General features: G+C 35.2%; 1 long non-coding RNA gene across 1 annotated transcript; it reads right to left on the bottom strand.

The window, feature by feature from the left end:
• Positions 1 to 1,575: 1,575 nt before the first annotated feature.
• LOC127847222 (uncharacterized) lies at positions 1,576 to 17,358 on the bottom strand. The gene is made up of 9 exons (XR_008033864.1): positions 16,993 to 17,358; positions 9,794 to 9,918; positions 7,240 to 8,259; positions 6,663 to 6,842; positions 5,838 to 5,898; positions 3,854 to 3,950; positions 3,131 to 3,277; positions 2,559 to 2,757; positions 1,576 to 1,792 (listed from the first exon to the last, which is right to left on the bottom strand). It is a non-coding gene; the product is annotated as an uncharacterized LOC127847222 (long non-coding RNA).
• Positions 17,359 to 25,559: the final 8,201 nt, after the last annotated feature.

Here is a 25,559-nt window from a genome sequence, read left to right as displayed (position 1 = left end):
TTAACTGTATTTCCCGTGCGTGGGGTCCATGTAAGTATACTTAAGAGTTCCCAGGGTACATGTAAGCAGTACCCGAGCCAGCCATGACCAATCGAGCCTTAATAGCACTGGGATAATTGACATAAAAGAGCTAATGGCATTCTTCTCGGTATTTAAAGGTTTATATTTTAAAAGCCATCATTTCCAATGTAACATGAATTCGTTTGTCATACGTGCTATGAAAATGGTAGAAATGTAATCATGATGTCGAAAACAAGACGTAAACAAGGGCTGTTTGTAAAACATGCATGCCCCCCATATGGGCTCTCCGTTGTAGTGACAGCCATTGTGTGAATATGTTTTTTGTCACTGTGACCTTGACCTTTGACCTAGTGACCTGAAAATCAATAGGGGTCATCTGCCAGTCATGATCAATGTACCTATGAAGTTTCATGATCCTAGCCATAAGCGTTCTTGAGTTATCATCCGAAAACCATTTTACCATTTCGGGTCACCGTGACCTTGACCTTCGAACTAGTGACCTGAAAATCAATAGGGGTCATCTCCGAGTCATGATCAATCTACCTGTTAAGTTTCATGATCCTAGGAATAAGCGTTCTTCAGTTATCATCCGGAAACCATTTTACTATTTCGGGTCACCGTGACCTTAACCTTTGACCTAGTGACCTGAAAATCAATTGGGGTCGTCTGCAAGTCATGATCAATCTACCTACAAAGTTTCATGATCCTAGACCCAAGCGTTCTTGAGTTATCGTCTGACAACCACCTGGTGGACGGACCGACCGACGGACCTACCGACCGACCAACATGAGCAAAGCAATATACCCCCTCTTCTTCGAAGTGGGGCATAAATAGAGAATAATAGGTTAGTGTTGATTATAGATCAGGTTTATCATGCAAGGCTCAGAAAACAAAAAGCACGAGCCTTGTTCTATAATCAACACTAATCTATTATTCTAATTATCCCACTTTTTATTTTGTAAACCTTTTTGTTTATTTAAATTTAAAACAAAATTAGTTTGACTGGATAATTTCGCTGGATTTATGACGTCATTTCGTCGAAATATTGACGTTATTTCCTGCCATTGATTATAGATGATATTTAATAAACGGGGCTTTAATCAACCGAATTCGCTGTATAAGTGGGATAAATTAGTTTCTTCTTATTTCAGGATCCGAAAGAGGCTGGCTCAGATGACGAGGAAGCTAGCTTGGATGAGGATGAAATTAATAAGAGATTTGTATTGTATTCTAAAGATTGAATAAATGAATGCTTCTTTGGATGTTTTATGTCATGTTTATCTGCATTCTTAACAAAATTGTTTGGGCTAGTAGCTTGACTCGTGCTTGTTCAAATTCCCATAGCACTAGCCCGACTTGCTTGTAGATTTAAATCTGAATTTCAATGACTGCGCAAATCTGCAATGTCGTAATATTTGCACCATTTTGACATTTTTTATGCTACAATTTAGAGTTGATCGTTTATCTTCACCTTGGGGTATAAGTCTAAAAAGGGGAATTGCCATTAAAAACAAAGAATTCAAAATTGTATAAATACAGTGAAGCAGACATATTTAAAATCAAGCTATTCTTACACTTTTACAGTTATCTTAAAAAAGAAAGAACAAATACAGGACAATACCTCATCATCTCTTGAGGCCAGCAGCAAGTTTCTTTCAGTACGCGGCTTTGCCATCTGCTGCTGTCGAATGCTCTTTGCTAGGAGTTGCCTTTTTTGAAGTTTCACCTCATCCATGGCTATCAGTAAACCTCATTTATACATTTCACAGGCCTAAACATGGCAAAATATATAATAATAATAGAACATAGACGGGAATTAGTACATTTGAATTTCAATTATTCCAATCATTTATCATAGCACAATATTCACAATGAGCAAATGTTTACAGTCAAATGATAAAACAAGACAGAAACCTATCATACATGATGGTATGAATGAATAGGATTGACATCTTATAGCTGTTGTGAACAATTGATATTATCCGCAATGGTGCTTATTGAGTAATTGTGCAGCAATATTGACATTGTAAGTTGTGTTCCTTTAAATGAACTATAGAAGTATATTATCATTCATTCTCCAATCCCTTGTCCCATACCATTTGGTTTATTGAAACTGCGTGCGGAACTTGATAAATCTTACATAAATCTTAAGGTTGAAACCAATTGGTCAACTGCAAAATAAAGACGAAAATCTCCAAACTCTGCTGCATGTTTGCCACTATGATGACCTAGTATCATGAACAGCTGCATGTTTCGCCTTTCAATACATATCAGGAATTGATAGGTAATAGAACATAGGAATACTCATTCTGATTTAACTACTGGTAATGGATGATTTTTTTAAACACTTTGTATTGAAGACGGTCTAATTAAAATGTCGATTTAAGTTCAGGCTCCACTCACTTTGATCTGACACAAAATGTTATTTATAGCCGATATGACGCAATGGAAGTGCATTTAAACCATAATTTACATTGAAGTGGTGTTCAACTCTCCAACATAGCTTTCAACATAATATTATTTATGAAGAGTCTTACTTTGAAATGACTGCATGGGTCACGAAGTCCTGATCTCCACAGAAAGTCTGAACAACTACAGGCTGGCTCTGCTGTATTTACCAAGACACATTTGTTTGGTACAACAACATTTTCTGGTATCAAGCTTTTCAGAAGGCCTTGTAGAACAGAACATGTATCTGTGTTCACTGTCACCCAATTCCCCTTATGATCGCAAAACCTGCACAATACAATTGTGTTAGTCATTATGCCTTAACATACCAGTGAAGTCTGTGAAAAGTATCTCAAAGCTTCAATTTGATTAAGTTATCTTCTACCTTTGTCTTATTCTAGTTTGGATCCAAAGGAATTTTACCAATTAACACCAGTCAAGCTATATAGATTCATACAATATATATACAACTATACATTACTTCTAACTAAGTCAAATTCAACAGGTAAAATCAATCAATCCATCATTTTTTTTAAGTATTCCAAGGAGAATCAGTTCTGTTGAAATATAGACAAATCCAAATTCAGGAGTTTTATGGTGTACAAATGTTTGCAATATTTAAACATTCATATTAACTGAATGCAACTTTACCATAACTCACCTTTTCACATGACTGTCAAAATCCTCAACGAAGAACAGATCAGAAGAGTCTTCTCGTACAGGTAGGATTTCTTGGGTCAGAAACAGTAATCTAGTTTGGTTTGAGCGTAGTTTGATGTCTCACGGTGTGCCAATGTCGGTTCCCAGGCTAAAATTCAGAAAGTTTGACATTCATTAAGTTTGCATTTTATCACAAGAGAACAATTGAAAGCCATGAACTGTGTGCATGGTAAATGTACCACTAATCAGAGTATGAACAGAACAGGTGGTAATCAATAAAACCTTGAGCATAATTAGTGTTGCTGTCTATTGCTTTGTGAATATGAACTTAATTTCCAGAGCATTTGTTACAATCTAAAACTTTTCAATTATTGCTGACCAGGCAGTATATGTTGCGTACAGATAATCAGCAATGCCTTTAAAAGGAACCTACATGCAAAATCAAAACATTTCACTAACTGCAGTTATTCATTATAAAAAAGGTTGATAAATATTGTAACAATGTTTCCCTTTGATTTCTTACACAACAATAAAAGTCTCAAGAAGTGTTTAAATGTGCTTCATGACTATATATTGCTTTCACAAGAAAAAAAATGTTCATAGTTATACAAAACATACTCATGGATAATAATCTTTGCTGCGTGAATGTTGAGAAGCGAAATGTGCTTCCTTACTATACATTGCTTTCTTAAGAAAAAAACTGTTAATTGCTATACAAAAATACTCATGTGCAATAGTCTTTGCTGCGTGAATGTTGAGAAACGATGCTTTCTTGGGAGGAACAAACTGGCTACCGCTATTCTCCTTGGATGCTTGAACACCTGTTATTGAAGGCTTTTTATAAACATTGTCAAAGGTGCTGATCATTGCAACATATATACGTACTGTATATAAATGTTAGATTGCAACAGCTAGTTCAAAATGTTAAGATTTAAAAACTAATATCAAAAGCTGATCAGATCATAACATGCAATACTTGATCATTAGTTATCAATGGCTGCCTTACAATCTGAATTGGTTATGTCCTTGAATATCTTTTATCCCATTTTCACCGCGACATTGACGGTATAAGTGCTTATGGAATATACTAGCCTGTCTCCAACACTGTGGGATATACCTGTCGCGTGCACGGACTACTTTTTAAATTATTCAACCACTGAATGATTTTTCGAAAGAAATCTCTAGAGTCGAGAAAACTTTGGCTTTAAAATTATAAATACAACCTACAACCTTTAGATCTAGTCGCGGGACAATTTTTCCCCATCCGCAAAATGAATCAGCTGATTGATTGCGTTATAAAATGACATACTTATTGCGTCATGTGTGTGATGTCATCTTTTGTAAACTGTAGGTGTACACGAAACAAGTATGCGATGTCTGGGAATAAAACATTGAAGACATGCATTTTTTTCGTGTCTATGTATCGATTCGTGGATGTAATTATGAAAAAGTGCATTTTCTATGGACTACTTACCTCGGATGGATCCGGTGAGACGAGGGATTTAGATCTTCATGTATTTCTAGCTAATTCGTGTTATTGATTTTCAGAATAAGCGTGCCTATTTTGATGTGAGTGTGTGTAGAGCATACTGATAGTGTGTATTTTGGTTCAGTAGTCTATTTGTTTTGCTTTTGGAAGTAAGTGAACGTAAGGGTATTTTCTTTGATGAATAAACTTTGTCTTTGTGATTTAATCAAAGAAAGTCTATTCAGTAAGAATAACCCGTTTGCAACAAGCTTTATATAATTTTTACGGATTATCTTGTGTTTGGATCGCAAACTAAAGGATGTGAAGGCTAGATCAAGACGCCATCAAAATCTGCAGCGTCCATGCACAAATAAGGCGAGGAGTTTTTTGATAATTTATGTTTAGAACGACTCTGTGTGTAAGTTGGCATCGACATCATTTTGTCAGGAGCAATCGCCACCATATTTGATTTTGATCATTTTCTTTCGAAAATAGAATTAATAAAATCTTCCTTTTGCGGTCATAATGTATTAAAATGTGCATTTTGCGTAAAATTGGATCGAGGCATATGGTGATGTTTATTTCTCGTTGTACAGTTTTTGTGTGATTTTTTTAAAGACTATTTTGCGTACCAGAACAAATACATTGTATATCATTACGCATGGTTGCATTCGTTAGATTTTAAGCACTTTTAAGAATAAATTAAAATTATTGTTACGGTTATTAGATCTTTTTATTTTAAATGTCACGTTGAAAAAAATTGGGATAAATAGAATACTATGTTAGCGTTGAATACAGAGAAGTTTATGTTGCTCGGCTCGAACACCGCAAGCGCTCGCCAAGGCTCGCGTTCCCGGCGTTCTAAGCCTCGCAGCATAAACTTCTCTGTATTCAACGCTAACCTAGTATTCTCTATATATATTATGCAAGTCCACAAATGCGCCAGTGCATTTTATTTTCCTTATAATACTATTAAAAAAGGACTTTTTACCCACTACCAACCATTAACAAGATTTTACAAGTTGATGGCAAACAACTCTTGAAATATTTATGGAAAAAGAAAAAAATGGATTACAAATGAATATATTCTTTTCCCACAACGATTTCTACCCTACTCAAGCTTCTTTTTAAATATTCAACTTGTCATATCAAATCTCCTTTGGGACAAACTATTTGTTTTGTTGTGAAAATAGAGCATTGTTTATTTGAGATGTTTCTTTTATAAATAAACAATATTTACCTGTAAGCTCATACAACAGTGTTGAAGCCTTTTTCCTTCTTCCACCAACACAGTCTGTTACCTTTAATTTATTTCACAAATAATACGCAATTGAAGGTTATTTAAAACTGTCAATAACAAGAATGTGAATTAACTAAAGTCTTTAATTTGTTCGAAACCTAATCCAGGTTTTTACTTTAATACTGTGGGAAAGATATCTTTGGCTGCACACACTGTTTTACATTAAGAATGGAACAAATATTGTTACATGGTTAAAGTGCATAATAGGTGATTCACTCATAGTCATACTGTTATGTCTAATCAAATCATATGCAGCCAAATCTTTCTTTCATCAATTTCAAGACAAAACTAGTAAGTAAAATCTGAACGTATTTGTCAACTTCTGCAGGTGTTTCAAGAGCTAGAGAAGTCGTAAGATTGCAGAGTATTCTCAGGGCTTTTTTTCCTGACTTTGTGAAGCGGCCCTGGCCCCCTTACTTTGTGAAAAAATGAGTCGCGAACTTTTCAAAATTGTGAAAAAATGAGTTGCAATCTTTTCAAAATTGTGACAAATTGAGTCGCGAACTTATCAAAATTGTGAAAATTGAGTCGCGAACTTCTTAAAATTGTGAAAAACCAAGTCGTGAAATTATTAAAATTGTGAAAAACGGCCCATTTTGTAAAAATTCACGGCCATGTTAGGTTTGTGAATTGTCCTTTTCAAAATTGTGAAATGTCCTTCCACGGCCACTCATAAAGAAGGAAAAAAAGCCCTGATTCTAATGTTTATTTTCTTCTTTCCTTTTCTTTTGAACAGTTACCATTTGAGTTTTTATATCAACTCACCTGAAGGTTCAGCTGTTCATCATGGTTATTGGTGGTCATTGTCCGCTCTCCATTAGCAATCAGGGGAAGGCGAGATGAATCCAGCCAGGCATATCTCCATTTTTCACACCACCATTCCTCAGTCAGGTACTTCAACAGTGCGTTTTGAGTAGCAGGCGTCACTTCCATGCTCTTGATCATCTAAATTTGATTAAATAAATTCTTAGTCTTACTTTAAAGAGTTAATACTGAACATATAATATGTATGGTTTGAAATGAGTGGTTTCACATACGCCTATCTGCATGTATGTCTAAAACTCATAAACATTGGCAAGATGTGTTTGTGAAACACTATGCCTCCCCATAGATTAATAACATTTAAAGATGACCTTGATCTGTCATTCAAAACAAAAACCATTCGTCCCCTAGAATAGACCCGTGGCCATAAAAATGGGAGGAATTGATCATCATACCACTGGTATTGATTTTCACACACTTTAATAGGAAAAAATACATGGTAGAAGTTTTGCAGTTGAAGATTTACTTCAGGTTTTAAAACAATTCTGCATCAGCGATATACTTATAAATATTTAGCTACCTGGATAAATAGCTCCCATCGTGCAACTGCAGTTTCATGATGTGAAGACCTTGCAACAATCTTGAAGCCAAGGATGACCAGGTATGACTGAACAAGTTAAAGGTTGAGAGCTTTTAGCTTCTCCATCATTGCCTTCACAATGTGAAACCAGCAAAGCACATACTGCAATCCGAGACGCTGACATGCATTTGCAGATGGTTCATGCTTGTCTATCATGACCAGTGGTTTATAAGGATTGTGAGCAGCACAAATGGTCTTTCTCCTATATCATCGCTGATCAGGAATCCCCAAGTAGGTGAAGTCATGGGTACATTCTGCACTATCACATGGCACATTTTCTATGATTGCTTGCAGTGTCAACAAAATGGAGTAGGTGTTTTCTCTATTTATTATAGAGATGGCTGTTGGGCAGCCAAAGCCATCATGGTGTTGTGTGACACAAGTGGTCACGCATGCACCATCATCTTGTAGACCGTGCTTGCCGTCAATTCCCAACACATGTTGATTCCTTCTGGCAGATTGCAGAGCTGTGTGCTTGCTTAAGCACAAGGTAAATAATTTGTCCGCTTCCGGAGCATCAGTCTGACTACTGGGTTGATGGTACAGAAGCAGAATGCCTTGCTGCTTCAACTCAGGAACACAAGCATGAACTGATGACCATTGACCAGATTGAAATGAATGACGCTTCTCAGTGTTATATACGTCAGTCAACCTTTCTGGAACTGGATGTGAGCGGGTGTCCTTGAATGAAGCAGCTATTTTATTTTCTTCTATCCCAGCAAGTTGTTTTCTATAAATGTTAAAGGGAGTTAAACCCACTAACCTATCACTCATTACATTGTCCTTCACTCGCTCTAACATGGGCTTATTCTTTGTTGGGAGGCAGCCATTCGATACCTGGAGGAACATGCTGGCCTTTAACACAGACACGCCATCGTGTAGGGTCTGAGGCAAGGATTTCAGCAATGACTTCAACACTGCAGCAATGTTTGTTGTTTCGCTTCTGAGTAACATCACAACCTGGAAATAGATCATATAATCAATTAAGGAATCAGCGATTGTGTGAAACATTTGGTGCTTCAGTGTTACTTAAAGACTAAATATAATGTTACTTCCATTAGATTTTGTTTTTTGACCTTTGACCTTGAAGGATGACCTTGACCTTTTACCACTCAAAATGTGCAGCTCCATGAGATACACATGCATGGCAAATATCAAGTTGCTATCTTCAATATTGCAAAAGTTATGGCCAATGTTAAAGTTTTCGGACGGACTGACGGACGGACAGACAGTTCAAATGCTACAATACATTTATTATTATGTAATAAATAACATCATAATTAATTTCCTACCCCTACCTGGGGCATAAAAATGTGATAAGTGATATTTAAACAAGGGCTGTTTGTAAAACATGCATGCCCCCATTTGGGCTGTCCGTTGTACTGGCAGCCATTGTGTGAATACGACTTTTGTCACTGTGACCTTGACCTTTGACCTAGTGACCTGAAAATCAATAGAGGTCATCTGCAAGTCACGATCAATGTACCTATGAAGTGTCATGATCCTAGGCAAAAGCTTTCTTGAGTTACCATCCGAAAATCATTTAACTATTTCGGGTCACCATGACCTTGACCTTTTGACCTCAAAATCAATAGGGGTCATCTGCGAGTCATGATCAATCTACCTATGAAGTTTCATGATCCTAGGCATATGCGTTCTTGAGTTATCATCCGAAAATCATTTTACTATTTCGGGTCACCGTGACCTTGACCTTTGACCTAGTGACCTGAAAATCAATAGGGGTCAACTGCGAGTCATGATCAATCTACCTATAAAGTTTCATGATCCTAGGCATATGCGCTCTTGAATTATCATCCAAAAATCATTTTACTATTTCAGGTCACCGTGACCTTGACCTTTGACCTAGTGACCTCAAAATCAATAGGGGTCATCTGCGAGTCATGATCAATCTACCCATGAAGTTTCATGATCCTAGGTGTATGCGTTCTTGAGTTATTATCCGGAACCATTTTACTATTTCGGGTCACCGTGACCTTGACATTTGACCTAGTGACCTCAAAATCAATAGGGGTCATCTGCGAGTCATGACCAATCTACCCATGAAGTTTCATGGTCCTAGGCATATGCGTTCTTGAGTTATCATCCGGAAACCATTTTACTATTTCCGGTCACCGTGACCTTGACCTTTGACCTAGTGACCTCAAAATCAATAGGGGTCATCTGCGGGTCATGACCAATCTACCCATGAAGTTTCATGGTCCTAGGCGTATGCGTTCTTGAGTTATCATCCGGAAACCATTTTACTATTTCGGGTCACCGTGACCTTGACCTTTGACCTAGTGACCTCAAAATCAACAGGGGTCATCTGCGAGTCATGATCAATATACCTGTGAAGTTTCATGATCCTAGCCCCAAGTGTTCTTGAGTTATCATCCGAAAACCACCTGGTGGACGGAAGGACCGACCTACCGACCGACATGAGCAAAGCAATATACCGCCTCTTCTTCGAAGGGGGGCATAATAAATGTCATACCTTCAGCACATCTTCCATAGCCACCACATGCCCTTTGACAATTCCCCTGACCCGGGCAGTAGAAGCCCCAGCGAACTAGTTGGACGTCAGTATCAATACCATGCTTGACTGCTGCACATTTTTCTCTGAAAGGTAGCAACTTTAAAATAAGATTTGCATTTACTAAATACAACATATTAGAATATATTTGACTTTTCTACCAATTATACTCCCATTTCCACTTTTTCCCTCAAACATTGATGCATATTGTTTATTCTTAAGATGGCTTTTTATACAAAAGCTCGATTACAATCCATATTTGTTCTGTTGTTGAATTCGCTTGCCTCTACTCCTATAAAAATATTTTACATCGACCTCATATCGTTTAACGTTATTTTGCAATAGCATCGTTCCGACATGAAGCTTTAACGGCATCAAATTCATTTTTTTTTCCACTTTTTGGGAAGATAGCCCATGGCTTTGGAATTGGGAATTTTATCGGCATTGTCATGAAATTGGGAAAATATATTCATTAGCCTTTTTTTCCACACGAAAAGTCCACTGATTAGGGAAATACCGGTACTAAATTTGATTTAACTCTTTATTATCATTCAAATTAAAAGAAAAAAAATCATATCATACTTTGTTAGATGTAATTGAATTAAAATTGAGATAAGATACACATTAGACTTATTTCTAAAAAAAATTTTTTTTTTTTTGTTGCTAATTGGGAATTTTTTGCCACATTTTGGGAAAAAAATTATACTTTTTGGGATTGGGAACATAGCCGAATTTCGGCTTTAAAATCAGGCCAAAAAAGACCCTGAAATTCATATAACAGCACAGAATAATCTTGCAATAAATTATTAAACATAAAATATAAACATTATTTTACTAATTGCATAAGAAAAATGTTTATACAAACTTACAAGTAATGATAGTCCAGACCTTAAAACACTACCACTGTTCAAATTCCATAGTGTTGCCATATAGCACTGTGTAAATTGAAAGTTGCATAATGTTACCTCATTGGTCGGTTATAAATACATTGTTTCTCTATATATAGTATTCGATTTAGACCAAAATAATAATTTACGTGGAATGTCATATTAGTTTTCCATTAAAACTTTGATCTTGCCGTGTGTGTTTATGGACGTTATTAATTATGTTATACTTATTTTTGTATTTCATTAAGAATTAGAACGTGAAGCCCTTTTTGTTAACTGTTTTTAGCAAACGATTCGCGGCTTAATAAGACACGGAAAATAGTTAAAGCGAAACTTTCATTTAAAGGTTTAATGTGAACAATATTAAATGAAACTTTTTTTTGGTATTAATATATTTTATTGACATGATCAATTTGATACTTCGTCTTGAAAAGGTGCTTAGTCTTTAAAAAGATGTCGCTGATATTTTTAAGTTCAATAACTGTTAATATGCTTAATGTTGTATAAGAAATTGAATAGTTTCACTGAGTTGTATTCACGCCTAAAATCCGATATCGTAAAACGCGCAACGGTTAAGAATAAGGTCTGAATAAGTTTAAGTATTCAGATTCGAATATCAGCAGCTGTGCCAGCTGGGAAGCCCCGTTTTGGAGTTAACAACTGCAAGCGAAACAACATACTTTTTTAAGTCTTGCACTTAGACTTCATGATCACAAGTATAGGTCCCTGCTGTGGCGTATGACACCATAGTGTTATTTAGTATTGGTCTGCACAGTATCTGATCATAACGAGATAATTGGTTTGTGCTGAACACAGGGGCAATAAAACCACAGATCTATCAATAAACAAGATTATTGAGATATCTTTTATTGAACACCGCGATAAAAATGCTCAAACCACGGACTCTAGATTACACGGACAGTTTTTTTTTCCCACTTTTTGGGAAGATAGCCCATGGCTTTGGAATTGGGAATTTTATCAGCATTTTCATGAAATTGGGAAAATAAATTCATTAGCCTTTTTTTCCACACGAAAAGTCCACTGATTAGGGAAATACTAAATTTGATTTAACTCTTTATAATCATTCAAATTAAAAGAAAAAATCATATAATACTTTGTTAGATGCAATTGAATTAAAATTGAGATAAAATACACATAAGACTTCTTTCTAAAAAAAAAAAAAATAAAAAATAAAAAATTTTTTTTTTTTTTGCAATTGGGAATTTTTTGCCACATTTTGGGAAAAAAGTATACTTTTTGGGATTGGGAACATAGCCGAATTTCGGCTATAAAATCGGGCAAAAAAAAACCCTGACGGATAAGAAACATGGCAACATTCTCAGACTCATCACTGCTATATGTGTAATCACCTAACAATTCGTCTAAAAATAAATTTATATATTTGAGTTGAAGACTATGTACTGTTGTATAAGTCTCAATAAACTATCTGTCTGCCTGTCTAATTCTAAGCCGTCATCGTCCCAGTGAAAAAAAATCTGATTTTGAATAGTTGGACATGATTTGGCCCTGATGTCAAAATACGAAATGACCCGCGTAACAAATTGATAATTTAAGGTAAATAACATTTCATATAATTATACACAATTCCCTCGTTGATAATTAACAGCAAATGATGAATGTTTTGACACCCATTTTATTTAAAGTATGCATGCAAAGCCGAATAAAATCGAGAGGGTCCGCTATATACGCTGTTTCATCATAAATTTAACATCCTTTCTGTGTTATAAACAAGAGCTGAAATCGTTAATTTATTCAGATTTATTTATAATAAGCTTTATTGATATGTTTTGTGAACAAAATACTACAATATATTCCATAAAAAATATAATAATCATGGCAAACTGAAATTCAATGGCCGGTTTCTAAACAAAAGCATAATCGCCAAGACCGTAGCATCAGTTCAGTGCGTTAGGAACGGGCGCTACTTTCTTCCGCCTTCATTCCTTAATTACTTTCGTTTTTACACATTTTTTTTCTATCGTATACACAGGGCTTTCCTTAGACCTCCAATCTCAAGAGTCAATGACTCTTGGGACCAAATTTTCAAGAGTCAAAATCAAATTTGTATGAGTCATAATAATAACGCAGGAGAGTCAATGATCTTTTGTACTTAAAGCGAATTACTGAGATATGATATATATATATATATATGTATATATATATATATATATGATATATATATATATATATATATACAGTGCTCCAGCTAGGATTTGAAAAGGGCAGGGGGGCTTTTTTGTCAAAAGGGCACTTTCGACGCGCAGTATTTTGTCAAAAGGGCACTTTTGACGCGCAGTATTTTGTAAAAAGGGCACGTTCGAGCGCGCGGGTGTTTCTGGAATGCTTCCTATTGCACGTTATTTTATATGTTATAAATAATTGTATTATTCCCATTATTATTAAACCATTCATATGTCTACAAAGAGGATTAAACTAATTACAATGTAACAAGAGATTTATGAATTATCATATGTAAAAAAAAAAAAAAAAAAAAAAAAAAAATTTTTTTTTTTTTTTTAGGGGGGGGTGGGGGGGGGGCAGGGCGGAGGTTCGGGGGGCAGGGCGGAGGTTCGGGAGGGCAGGGCGCGGCGCCCTTCGATTTAGGCCTAGCTGGAGCACTGCCAGTGCTCCAGCTAGAATTTGAAAAGGGCAGGGTGGCTTTTTTGTCAAAAGGGCACTTTCGACGCGCAGTATTTTGTGAAAAGGGCACTTTCGACGCGCAGTATTTTGTGAAAAGGGCACGTTCGAGCGCGCGGGTGTTTCTGGAATGCTTTCTATTGCATGTTAATTTATATGTTATAAATAATTGTATTATTCCCATTATTATTAAACCATTCAAATATAATGTCTACAATGAGGATTAAACTAATTACAATGTAATAAGAGATTTATGAATTATCATATGTAAAAAAAAAAAAAAAAAAAAAAATTTTTTTTTTTTTTTTTTTTTTGAGGGGGGGGGGGGGCAGGGCGGAGGTTCGGGGGGCAGGGCGGAGGTTCGGGAGGGCAGGGCGCGGCGCCCTTCGATTTAGGCCTAGCTGGAGCACTGAGTTGGCGGACAACTATAGCAACGTTCGTAGAATGGTACGGTTTTGGGAAAGTAGCGAAGATGTTTTAAAACAAAACAAAAAGATGTTTCGTCAGTTACTTCTCATGTCAGTGCCAGCCGTTTACATTTGTACCATCAAAATACCTCCTTAAACTAACTAATTGGATTTCCTATCATTCTATACAGAATTCTATTCTCCTAAGCACAGGGGTCTCACGAGTGGGCGAAGTGGGCAATTATTTCGCCAAATTAATCTTAACTTCGCACATTAATTTCATGAAGGCGAAGTGACTTCTCCTCCTTTTAATGATTTACTTTGTGCCAGAAATTGACTGATTAAAATCAATTTGATGTGGAGAATGGGACAAAGGAGGATTCTCAGCCATAAGTTGCCCCATTTAGAGGTCATGCAAAGTTGAACATTCAAAAGAACAGTCTGGAGCTATTACCGGTACACTTCTTGAAATTGTTAATAGATGATGCCTTGGTTAATTGCATTGTGCTGGCTACCAATAACTATGATTCAGCAATGTTAAATGGCCCATTAAAACAATACTAAGAAATGATCAAATGAGAAGATGTAACCTTGCACTGGCAATACATATGGGGCTCATTTACAGGTCAGATTTGGAATCTCTGCTGTAAAATGAGATTGTAAATGAATTTGAAATTTAAAACAAATATTTGTAACAAAATATACATTTGATTTAATGTTGAATTGATTAAAATTAACAAGGAAGTAAAAAGATTCTGAACATTACTGGCTTGTTACAATTGAAGTTTATTTGATACACCTGTTCAGGAAAAAATAATTAAAAGTACAATCATAATCAAAAATTAATAAAATAAGAAAAATGTTGGTTTTATACACTTAACATGTCTTATTGTATAAAACAAGTGAAGAGTTGATTGCAAGCTGAACAGAAACCACTTACCCGTTAAGTTGCTGCAAAATATACATAAAACTAAGATCTATGACGCAAATATACCATTTCTCCCAAAGATGTTACCAATGCTCCCTATTTTGGCTGTAGGGAGAAGTGACTTCTCCCTTAATTTTGAGCCTAGCTAGACCCCTGATTAGCAAGATGTAATTTTTAAAACTGAACAAATATAAACGCTACAAATTGGTATTAAGTACGTACATGTCAACCTTAAATCATTTCTAAAACTCCAAAACGGTATGATATTTGCAAAAGTTAAAGTTATAACTCGCCGGGCTGTCGAAATCAGAAGAACGCTACAAATTGGTATTAAGTACAAACATGTCAACCGTAAATCTATATTCTAAAACTCCAAAACGGTATGATATTTGCAAAAGTTAAAGTTATTACTCGCTGGGCTGTCGAAATCAGAAGAAAAACTTAATATATATTTATATATCTGTTTACTACGTAACATAAGCTTTCTAATGATATATAATTTGTCAAAATCGGCCGAGAAATGAAACTATAATTCAACAAAAGACGTGAGTGGGTACATCAAAATGTATAACCTCGGCGCTTCGCTGTACGCTGATTGTACAAGATCGATAGCCACAACACGGTAAAACGCGCAGTGGTAAAACATAAAATGTGTATTTCTTGTGTTTATCTCGCTATAAATCCATTAATAACAACGGGAATATACTAAAACGTACATTTTTTGAAAGAGGAATTAATAAGCAACAAGATAAGGTATAAACCAATAAAATCGGATGAATAGTTTTTGCATAAGATTGAATTTACTACAGTAAGGGTCAAATACTCGATTCATCTCCTATCAATATACACTCAGTGATACAACTGGTAGTTTTAACACACACATATAGGTTTCATTTAATAAAGAGTACAGAAAGCTAAAAAGTGATGTGGTTTGTTGTACAACAACAATTGGTTATGTGTAACCTATTCAAAAAATAATTTTGTTTCAAGATAATTCAATGTAATTCTATAAACGACAAACACACTTTGTGTGTTGTGTATGTTTTTTTTTTAAAATGTACATAAGTGGTTTAAAAGCATAATTTTTACACATTTAAGTGGTAATCGCTCACATTAATGTCTAATTAATGATAATTTTATGCATTCGCAAAGATTTAACTAGAAAAACTGAAGTTTAAGTTGAACTCAATTTGCTATAGGAAAACGACGGTAGCCGTTTAGACGTAAGCGGTGTAGCTTACATCTAATTATTTGGACTAGCTTGCCTCATGATTTTGGCAGTTGGCGCTAGCTGTTGATCTGCGATTGTGTTTATGAAGGGGTGCATATTTTACTCTGAGAGGCGCCATCGCAAAAATTATCAAAGGCACTGAGAGTCCGATAATATGGACTTATACAAAAACAAATAAGTACTTAAGTTTTAACTGCAGGGCTCGACATAAATTTTTGAAGCCACTTGTCCATCGGACAAGTAGACCAAAATTTCACTTGTCCTGACCAAAAAGCAACTTGTCCTGACCATTATATCTTACATGTATTCTGCTCAGCTCTTTGCAAAATAATGAAATAATACAAAATGCTCAAATCATAAAGACTTTAATCGTTCGATATACATGTTAACATAATTGTAGGCAATTTCAATACAAAAAGAACTGACACTTCTTTTCGTAATTGAATTTTGTTTTTTGGCGACCTTTAGGTATTTTTTAGGTAAGTTTCTTGTGATTTTGAAGACTAAAAACCCAAAGGAAAGCAGATAAGACATTTTTTAAGCAGACGACATTGTACTACATGTAACAAAAACAAACCACAAATGGAAATGATGTCGTAAAATCATTCTATACATAGAAATGACATCACTACGTTAATTGTCTGTAAGATCGATCTGTACCGGTGTCGTAAAATGCATATTCTTAACAAGGGAGAATATTCTTATTATCTTGGCAAAGAAAAATGTTAAGGGTAGCTTCCCTTGTGAACAGTACGGTTTAGTATCACATGGAACTATCGGAATATCTAGCGCATTGTCGGTTAAACCTACACATTTAATATAATCGAAAAAGTTTTGTGGTAACTCCACAGAAATAACGGATTTAAAGGCATTTTTCTAAGTAATTAATTTATAACGACCACTTGTCCCGTCGGACTAGCAAATTCTCTATTTACTTGTCCGGACTAACAATTTGGTTGTCCCGGACAGTCGGACTACCGTTAATGTCGAGCCCTGAACTGCAGAAAATATGTATGTCGTAATGAAAACGAATCAAAAATGTAGCTAACCTTCCCGCTTCCGGCAAACAAAGTGTGTCAGAAAGTCTATTTCACCGATTAAGGATGTGTTTGCCATGTTTGGAGGACATATATGTGAAGCCCTCTTTCTGCTTGTCGTCCACATCAAAACTGACAAGCAGATTTTTGAGGGCTCGTTTTTCTCTGTGCAAATGTATGTCCTTTAACTTTGTGTGTTCGCACAAAAAGTTTTCAATCCATGGCCTCCTACTTCAAACAATTCATGTACCAACGCTTGTTCCGCCTCCTCATCGCTTGTATACTCTAATATTAAATGCATTTTTCAAACACAAATACACATTCTATCTCTTTTCAATTTCAGAACTCCTCGAATAAGATAAACAATACCGTTTTACGTTAATCGATAACGCGTTTTACGACATCAGAGTTTGGGCGGGAATAATCAAAGCGCTGAAGGCACTGAAGATGTTCGCTATTGCATAATTCAACACGCAATTCATTTTTGAAAATCAATCGCAAGTTTGAAATGAACACACGCCATTCAACTTTATAAAGTGTGTGTCATAGCGCACGGGTCGATTTTTGTGTGCACTTTTTATCAGCCTTATTATTTCATAGAAATAACTCAGACAAAATAAAAACAACATGCTTTTTGGAAGTTCTGAAAGCATAGAAAGTATGATGAAAATGGCAATGATAACTTAAAATAAAGAAAATTTGCAGTCACCATCATATTAAAGGAATATTTTTTTCTAATATCAAATGACTATCACACCAAGAATATAAATTCATAATGAAAGTTCCGTGTACAAAACTTTTGATTTTTGACACCATATACAAATTCAAAATATACAACAATCTTCGTTTCTTGTATATGAAGGAATAAAAGTATATAAACATTGCTGTTTATGCTTTACTTATTACCCGAGCAGTTCACACGGTGTCAACAACGCTAACATAAACATAGGTATAGAGCACTAATGCGCTTTTAGACGTAGCTGTTTCAGTTTTCATCTTAGTGACTTTTACATAAAGCCAACAGACACGCATGAATATTTTCGATTATTTAATAAGCTGATTCGAGATACAACCTCTGAATTTTTGCTACATCACTGCGTATGTGCTCAATTCAAAGGATGTAGCACTGTTCAGTGTAAGGAATTCCGGACTACACACTGTATGCTCAAACGACACAAATTGTTGCCCTGTTACAATTACGCGTTACAATCCATCTCGCAGAATTTCACTTTCGCCTCCAAGATGAGAAAACAATCATTAGCGAAATAGTATAGTGTCACGACAAGAGAAAATCGTTTAATTATCATACCACAATGTGTGCCGTACTTGGTCAGCACGTCTGGAAATCATTCCTTAATGTGTGGATAGGCTGCCATTATTAACAAGTTTGCTATTTTCAATTCAATTTTGTATCAAAAAGCATTGTTCTTAAATGTGGCATTTTCAATTCGCAATGAGATTTGTAATGACCCTCGTCATGCGAAAATGGGTCTTATTCCATATGCGCCCATCATATAAATAGCCCACTCAGCTATCTCTCCTTCTGGTAAGGAGAAACATAACATATTGAGTGATTTTAAAGCGAACAGCATCGCCTATGGCCTGACTGCGCAAAAGCACATGTTGGGTTTAACAAACGCTTGCCGAAACGCATAAGACCCATTTTCGCATGACGGCGCTATTGACGTGTGATTTAAATGTTTCGAAAGAAAACTGCGTTTAAATAAAATATAAACATACAATATATTTCGATAGTGAAGAAAGATACTCATAACAAGGCATATGAGGACACATATGAAGTGCTCTACCGTAGTATATATTTTATTTACTCACACTAATGTGTGGTTTGACAATGCTAACACACATTTCATGCGGTGAATATGCAGCTTACAAGTGAAAAACACAACACAATAGTTTAACTTTTGTTTAATTGTATTTAATTATTTAGAAAAGTAAATTGCTAATTTTATTTCAAAGTCAGCGTATACGCCGACTACATTTTTAAAAGACATTTATTGTTATAAATATATTTAATATAATATATTAAGTTGTTTTCGGTTTTAGCGATTAAAAAGCATTTTCGAGGTTGCCTATAGTATGCCTGTAGTAATTGATGAACTCATATCCAACTGTCTATGTATTGAGAACTGTGAATATAAACAAGCTTAACCTTTTACTAACCTTCTACTATTGCATTCGTATTATTATTATAAATTGTTTGTTATATTCGGGTTTAGCAATAATGAAACTTTTTTTGTCTATCGTATCGCTTAAGTTATTGTTGAACTTATGTTCAACGTTTTATTAATTGAGAATATAAATAAGCGTCAACTTTTTCCCGAATCTCTCAATTTACGACCTGCACTACGTCATTGAGTTGTATGCGAGAGCGTAACCTATTGCGTTGTTATAACCCGTAAACTTTCCTTTGTTTATCGACAGGCGCATCTATTAATAGCCTCATATCATGAATGCCAAAACAACCGGGAAAAAGAACCACGTGACCAAATAGGACGCAAAACGCAAATACCATGCGACTACGACTTTCATTATGTAAGAACGCTCCGCAAATCCTTTGAAGTCGGAGCCTTGTGATTGCTATTACGTAAATAATTGACCTCTAACTGAAGTAAGCAAAGGAAACGCAGCACCTAATTGACCAATTCCTTCTATAACGAAGGCAGATTGAATTTTACTAATGTATGGTTTGCCTATTATAACACACATTATAATGCGGTAGATATGCGACTAACAAGTAAAAAACACTATAATTAAACTTTTGTTTTGAATTAAGTTATTTAGAAAACATTATTCCAAACCTTATTTCAAAACAGCAAGACTACATTTTTTTGAGAATATTATTGTTATATTTAAATGTTTTTTAACAATTTCAGCGATAATGAAACATTGTTGTATGTTGTCTATCGTATCCCAGTAATAATTGTTGAACTCGTGGTCAACGTATTATTAATTGAGACCTGTGAATATAAACAAGCGTAACCTTATACTACTGCGTTATTCTCACACGGACTCCCCTTTGTTAATCGCCAGCCTCAGATTTATGAATGAGCTGAGCGAAAATACTACGTCACGCACACGCAGCAGAAAGAGAACTATTTTAATCATTCATAAACAATCTCCTCCGCGACACGTACAATACGATCATTGTTTATTGATTCTTTTCTATAAAACACCGTTCGAAAATATTGAATGTAACACGATATTAATATAATGTTTCCATTTGTGAATACACATAATTGAAGAACTCAAACCTCTTGCATAAATTATACAACTCTTTCTTGCGCGGATACGCAACGGGTATTGGGTTAATCATACCTAGGCCGTATCGACCTGAATTTCACACTAAGCACTTTAGACGGGCGTCAAAGCGCCCATCTAAAAACGGGTGATGGAGGTTTCGTCACAATGCAGTTTCGTCACACTGATATTATGAAGGAGGGCAGTGGAGGTTTCGTCACACTGATATATTGTATAGAATAAAATGATATTGCAATTGAATATGATCTTGTTAATAAATATATTGGGATATATGCTTCTTTATGTTATTTTTTAGCGTTATTGCGTGCATATTATCCTTTTTTCTACCATAATATCAACTTTTTGTGTGCGCGTAGTATATGAATAAAACACATATTTGTGGAGCACATGAAAACACGTCCACACCCTATCGACTACCAATCTACGATTATGAGATATTTCAATTATTGATTACTTGATAGTGCAAACATATTAATTAGCGCATTGCAAACAATCAAATAGCGACACACGCCTTTAATTGGCAATTAAAGAAGTTGACTCAGGAAAACCATCAGAGAAAACTGCTAGAGTCATGATGTACCATTCATCTATGGAAGGCTCTGGTGGGAATGTACGATGTTGTATTACTAGTATTTAGATTTACAAAAATACAGTGATATGAAAATCAATCATAGTGAAAAATTGCATTATTTTGTTTTTCTAAATTGCCCAATTTACATATTTGAATATTGTAGTTTCAGTAAATATGACACTAGTTTAATTGTTACTTGTTAGAAACTATTTAGTTAGGTTGATGTTTTATAATGAATGGATCCAAGAGCGACCGTGAAAGGCTTCGTGTTCCACTGGAATTAACGTGTGTGCAGGAAGGTGGTGAATGAGGGTCTCGCAACAGCTTATGCGGCAAAGGGCGACAAGTTCCTCTTCTTGAGGAAACTCATGTCCTTGCCGTATCTGCCGAGCGAACACATAACTCCTGCCTTCGAACAGATGATGCTACAGGCTGAAGAGGTACTAATATTTTAATAACTTAACTCATTATTATTCACTTAACACATGTGGTATTTACATGTGTTATTCGCTTACTTCAATGGTCTTCTATTGTTAATAACTTAATAGAAAAAAATACAATAATTAAACTGCTATGTACGCATTTATGTCATAAATTTTGCTTATTCCAGGTTGGCAGTCCTCTTCTGAATGTCGTCAATTACGTTGAGCGCACGTGGATCCGGGGATCAATGTGGAAGCCGGAGAACTGGAGCGTCTATAGACAAACAGTTAGGACTAACAACGATGTTTAAGGTATGCTTTTATTCAAAGAACAATTTATGTTATTCTTTATTTTTTCGTAATAAACAACATCGTTTACAGCATTTTTATTTCGCCTAACATAATAAACAACAGTGTTCACAAACTTTGCTCAATAAATAAACATTATTTCAGGGTGGAATCGAAGAATCAATACGCCAGCCGGGCGTGCTCACCTTGGATTCTACATGCTCGTCCCTTCCCTTTAATATGTAAATAATTATGTTTGGTGTAATATTGTTTGCAAATAAATTTGTGTTGTGTAAAGGTAAGTATATTATTATACCGTTTATTGAGTAGAGTTGTAGTTGATTATATCTTTATGTTTTATATGTAAATATTTATGTTTGGTGTAATATTGTTTGCAAATAAATTTGTGTTGTGTAAAGTTAAGTATATTATTATACCGTTTATTGAGTAGAGTTGTATGTTAATGTATTGTGTAATATTGTGTTGTATGTGAATAAATGCATTTTTGTGAATCATTAACAGCAGTGTGTTATGTAATTTAATTGCAACATTTCAAATACTTCAATTTATCTAAATGTATTTAATTTAACAACAAAAAAGATGTTGTTTTAATTTAAAAGAAAGGTGTCAATCAAAGGTGCTAAAGATTCCCGGTATTATTCACACCTATATATTACCATTGTGACGAACCCTCTACCCGTTTTCTACAGTAAATTCAGTGTGGCGAAACTGCAGTGTGACGAAACCTCCGTAAACCATAAAAACTCGGGTACAGTCTAATATCGGACGGGGACATTTAAGTATATTTACCGTACCCGGGGTACATGTGAGTATACTTACATGTACCCGGGGTACATGTAAGTAGTACCCAAGCCGACAATGACCAATCGAGCCGTAGTGCGTGTACGGTTTTATTTGTGTGTTTATTTATTGAGATAAAGCATTTAATATTAAACAAAAACAATGTTGTTTTCAGAGTATGTTCAGTTCACTCAAAGACCTATAGAATACTTATCTAGGTCTTTGGTTCACTCTTGATCATAGAAAAAGAAAACTTCCATTCGTTATCTTTTTCAATGATAACTAGTGGATTAAAATACGATAATACACCGTGTTCAACAACAATGCGCAATATCTCGTGCATATACTCGTCTGACACGCATGTTTACGATACACGTCTGCTTTTGTACAATTATTGCAATATTAAATGAAGAACAGTATGCTATAAACATCAATACCAAACTTCACAAATTAAATATCAAGCAACCACGCACAATGTCGTAAATTAATTCGTTAGTGTTTTCGGAGTGCAAAAACATGTAAATTGTAAATTAATCTTCGAACATTTAAAAAAATGTGTCTTTCTGTGTAAAGCCAATAAAGCCCGAGATACTGATTTATCACGTACCTGTAATACGAGATGTACGTGTGTGTTTGATATTGAAACATTTATTTTGTTTTAATCTCTAGAATTCATGTTTTTTCCTTACAATTATATTTTACGACTTTTACATTTTGTCGAAGGTAAGGGAGAATACTCACAAAATTTGTGTAATAATTTGAGTCGAAATTGTTACTGTTGAGGATACATGTGATATTCATTCCATAGTGGCATAAATGGGGGAGTAGAGCAGCGTGATCTTTACGTAATTTCTACACATTTTTGGTGAAATTTGCGAAATACTTTTAGCGTCTATCTTTATTCTAAGCTGTTAATGTTGTATGGATTATAATAAAAACAAAGAAATGGAACGCTTCAAATTACAGTTGTTTTTCGTTTTATGTTGAGAACCAAAAGCGATATTATTATTCTCGAAAATCATTATATAAACAAATACGCCAGAAATAAACATCTCCGCAAACAAATATCGAAATGTTAGTGTAGATTGGTCACCTCCCCTTATCTATCGCATACTCTATATATTATAGTCAACGGAGTCGACGGTTATATTCAACGGGGAACCAGTTAAATGTTAGTGTTAAGTTGCCAACAACTTTAACCGGTGGCAGAAATTGGCTGTCGTTACAATCAAATGTGTACAATTGTGACGTCACCGTTAGAAACCAGGAAATTGCATATGGCGGAAGCATTTGAAGAGGAAAATGTCAATATGAAAAGTAACCATGATTAAAAACATACACACTGAAACACTTTTGTATGCAGAATAATGTTCGTTTACGCCTGTTACAGCACACTTATTTTTGCTTCGAACTCTGCGAACTTCGTATCAGACTGACAGTAAAAATAAAAAATAAACTAATTTTTAGCATGTTTAGCGACTTGTTGAGTTGTTTACAGATTTCCGAATGACATTTTTCAACTTTTTCAGTGTTTGTATAGGATTCAAAAAGTAAAGGACATTAGCATCAGTGAGCAAATTAAGGCAAATTGTGTAGACTATTCATACAGATATTTTAGTCAGGAGAAATTAAACATTTACATTGATAAAATTATATAAAGTTACATACATAACATCATTTGAAATGTTTCTGTTGCTTTCTGTAAGGTAGTGGCTATTCGTACGTCCCCATACAGCTAGACAAGAGGCTAGCTGTACGGCTCTGTAGTACAGAGCGTGTACAAATAGCATTTCCTATGGAGATTGTCTAGCCGTACGGCTGTTATGACACATAAGTATATTGATTAATTATTGATCTTCGTGCAGATTCCAAAATTTCTAGCCTTTAGACTAGCTTGTGTAGTCGTCGTCACAGAATTTGCAGTCTGGTATATGTTTCGTCGTGGCTGGATATTGTCTAGCCGTATGGCTTATAAAGTATAGAATTGTCATTCAGTGCTGTTAATCAGTCATCAGTTTGTTTAAGCTCATAAAAAGAGCCCTATGGCTAGCAGGGGTTTTTCTGTCTACTTTGGCAAAAGGAGTCTGACCAATTTGGGAATTTTTTATCGAGAAAATTGCCCATTTGGGGAATTTTCGTTTCGTGAAACGGCTCATTTTGGGAAAAAAAATTGAATTAATCATGCTTAAATAAGTCTGTGGTTTAACAATTTTCTTTATATAAGCACATGCATAACAAACACTGCCCAAACACAATTTACAGCAACATTTTTAGCCAAGCTAAAATAGAGCCATGGGTATTTCATTTCATACTTTAATGTATTAAATGACGATTGAACTACAACTTTCTTACAAGGCTCTGAGCATTTAGTTGCCGATTTTGTGATTGACAGTCCTGGCATTATTTCTTTTGCTGTTACATTTTGCTGCGTATCGTCCGAGCCTGTCTGTTCAGGGTTACTCGCGGCAGCAATTTCGGAAGATTCTGAGTGTTTTGAAAACATCGATGATATCGTTACACATCCTTAAGCGTCTATTTTTTGTGTTTTTTTGTAATGTAATATTTACTATTGTGCGAAGCCATGAATGAAAATAAGCGTCTACAGATATGGTATAGAATGTGTATTGTGCGGCTCTTAGTCTATATACTCTTGTATAATGCGGAACAGCTCGAACGTCATCACTGAGAGTAAATGCATCCGGCAAATACACCAAAAAATCTGTCACTAAAGGCTTAAGTATTACGTCGCGAATGAAGGGAAGTCACTCTTTCGATAAAAATTATGTTTACTTTTTACGATTTTGGAAGATTTTATTTTTTGGAATTGGGAAAAATGCAATCAAAATTGGATTGGGAACGGGTCCGTTTGCTTTGGGAATGCCTCCGTTTCAGGGAGGCGCAGACAGTGCTGAAAAACCCCTGGCTAGCCTCTTGTTTAGCCGTACAGGGCCGTACGACTAGCCACTGCCTTTCTTTAAATATTAAAGTGAATGAGGTAATATGATATAATGGATAGCGAAGTGGTTATGGTTATAGCTGTTCAACCCAAAGAACAGTGGTACTAGTGCCTAATGGACAAACTTTTCTGTAAAACTTCTATTTTTGTTTCTATAGTAGAGCTGAGTTGTTGTGATGTTAATGTCTGTTAATATTTAGTTCTGGCTACCATAACTTTAAATGTCCCTATTTATGATTTTTGTCTGGCACGACTTTATAGT

The sequence above is a fragment of the Dreissena polymorpha genome, chromosome 10 (assembly GCF_020536995.1).
Source record: "Dreissena polymorpha isolate Duluth1 chromosome 10, UMN_Dpol_1.0, whole genome shotgun sequence".
In the NCBI taxonomy this organism is placed as follows: domain Eukaryota; kingdom Metazoa; phylum Mollusca; class Bivalvia; order Myida; family Dreissenidae; genus Dreissena; species Dreissena polymorpha.
Note: the sequence above shows the minus strand (reverse complement) of the source record. Positions and strands in the feature narration are given on the sequence as shown.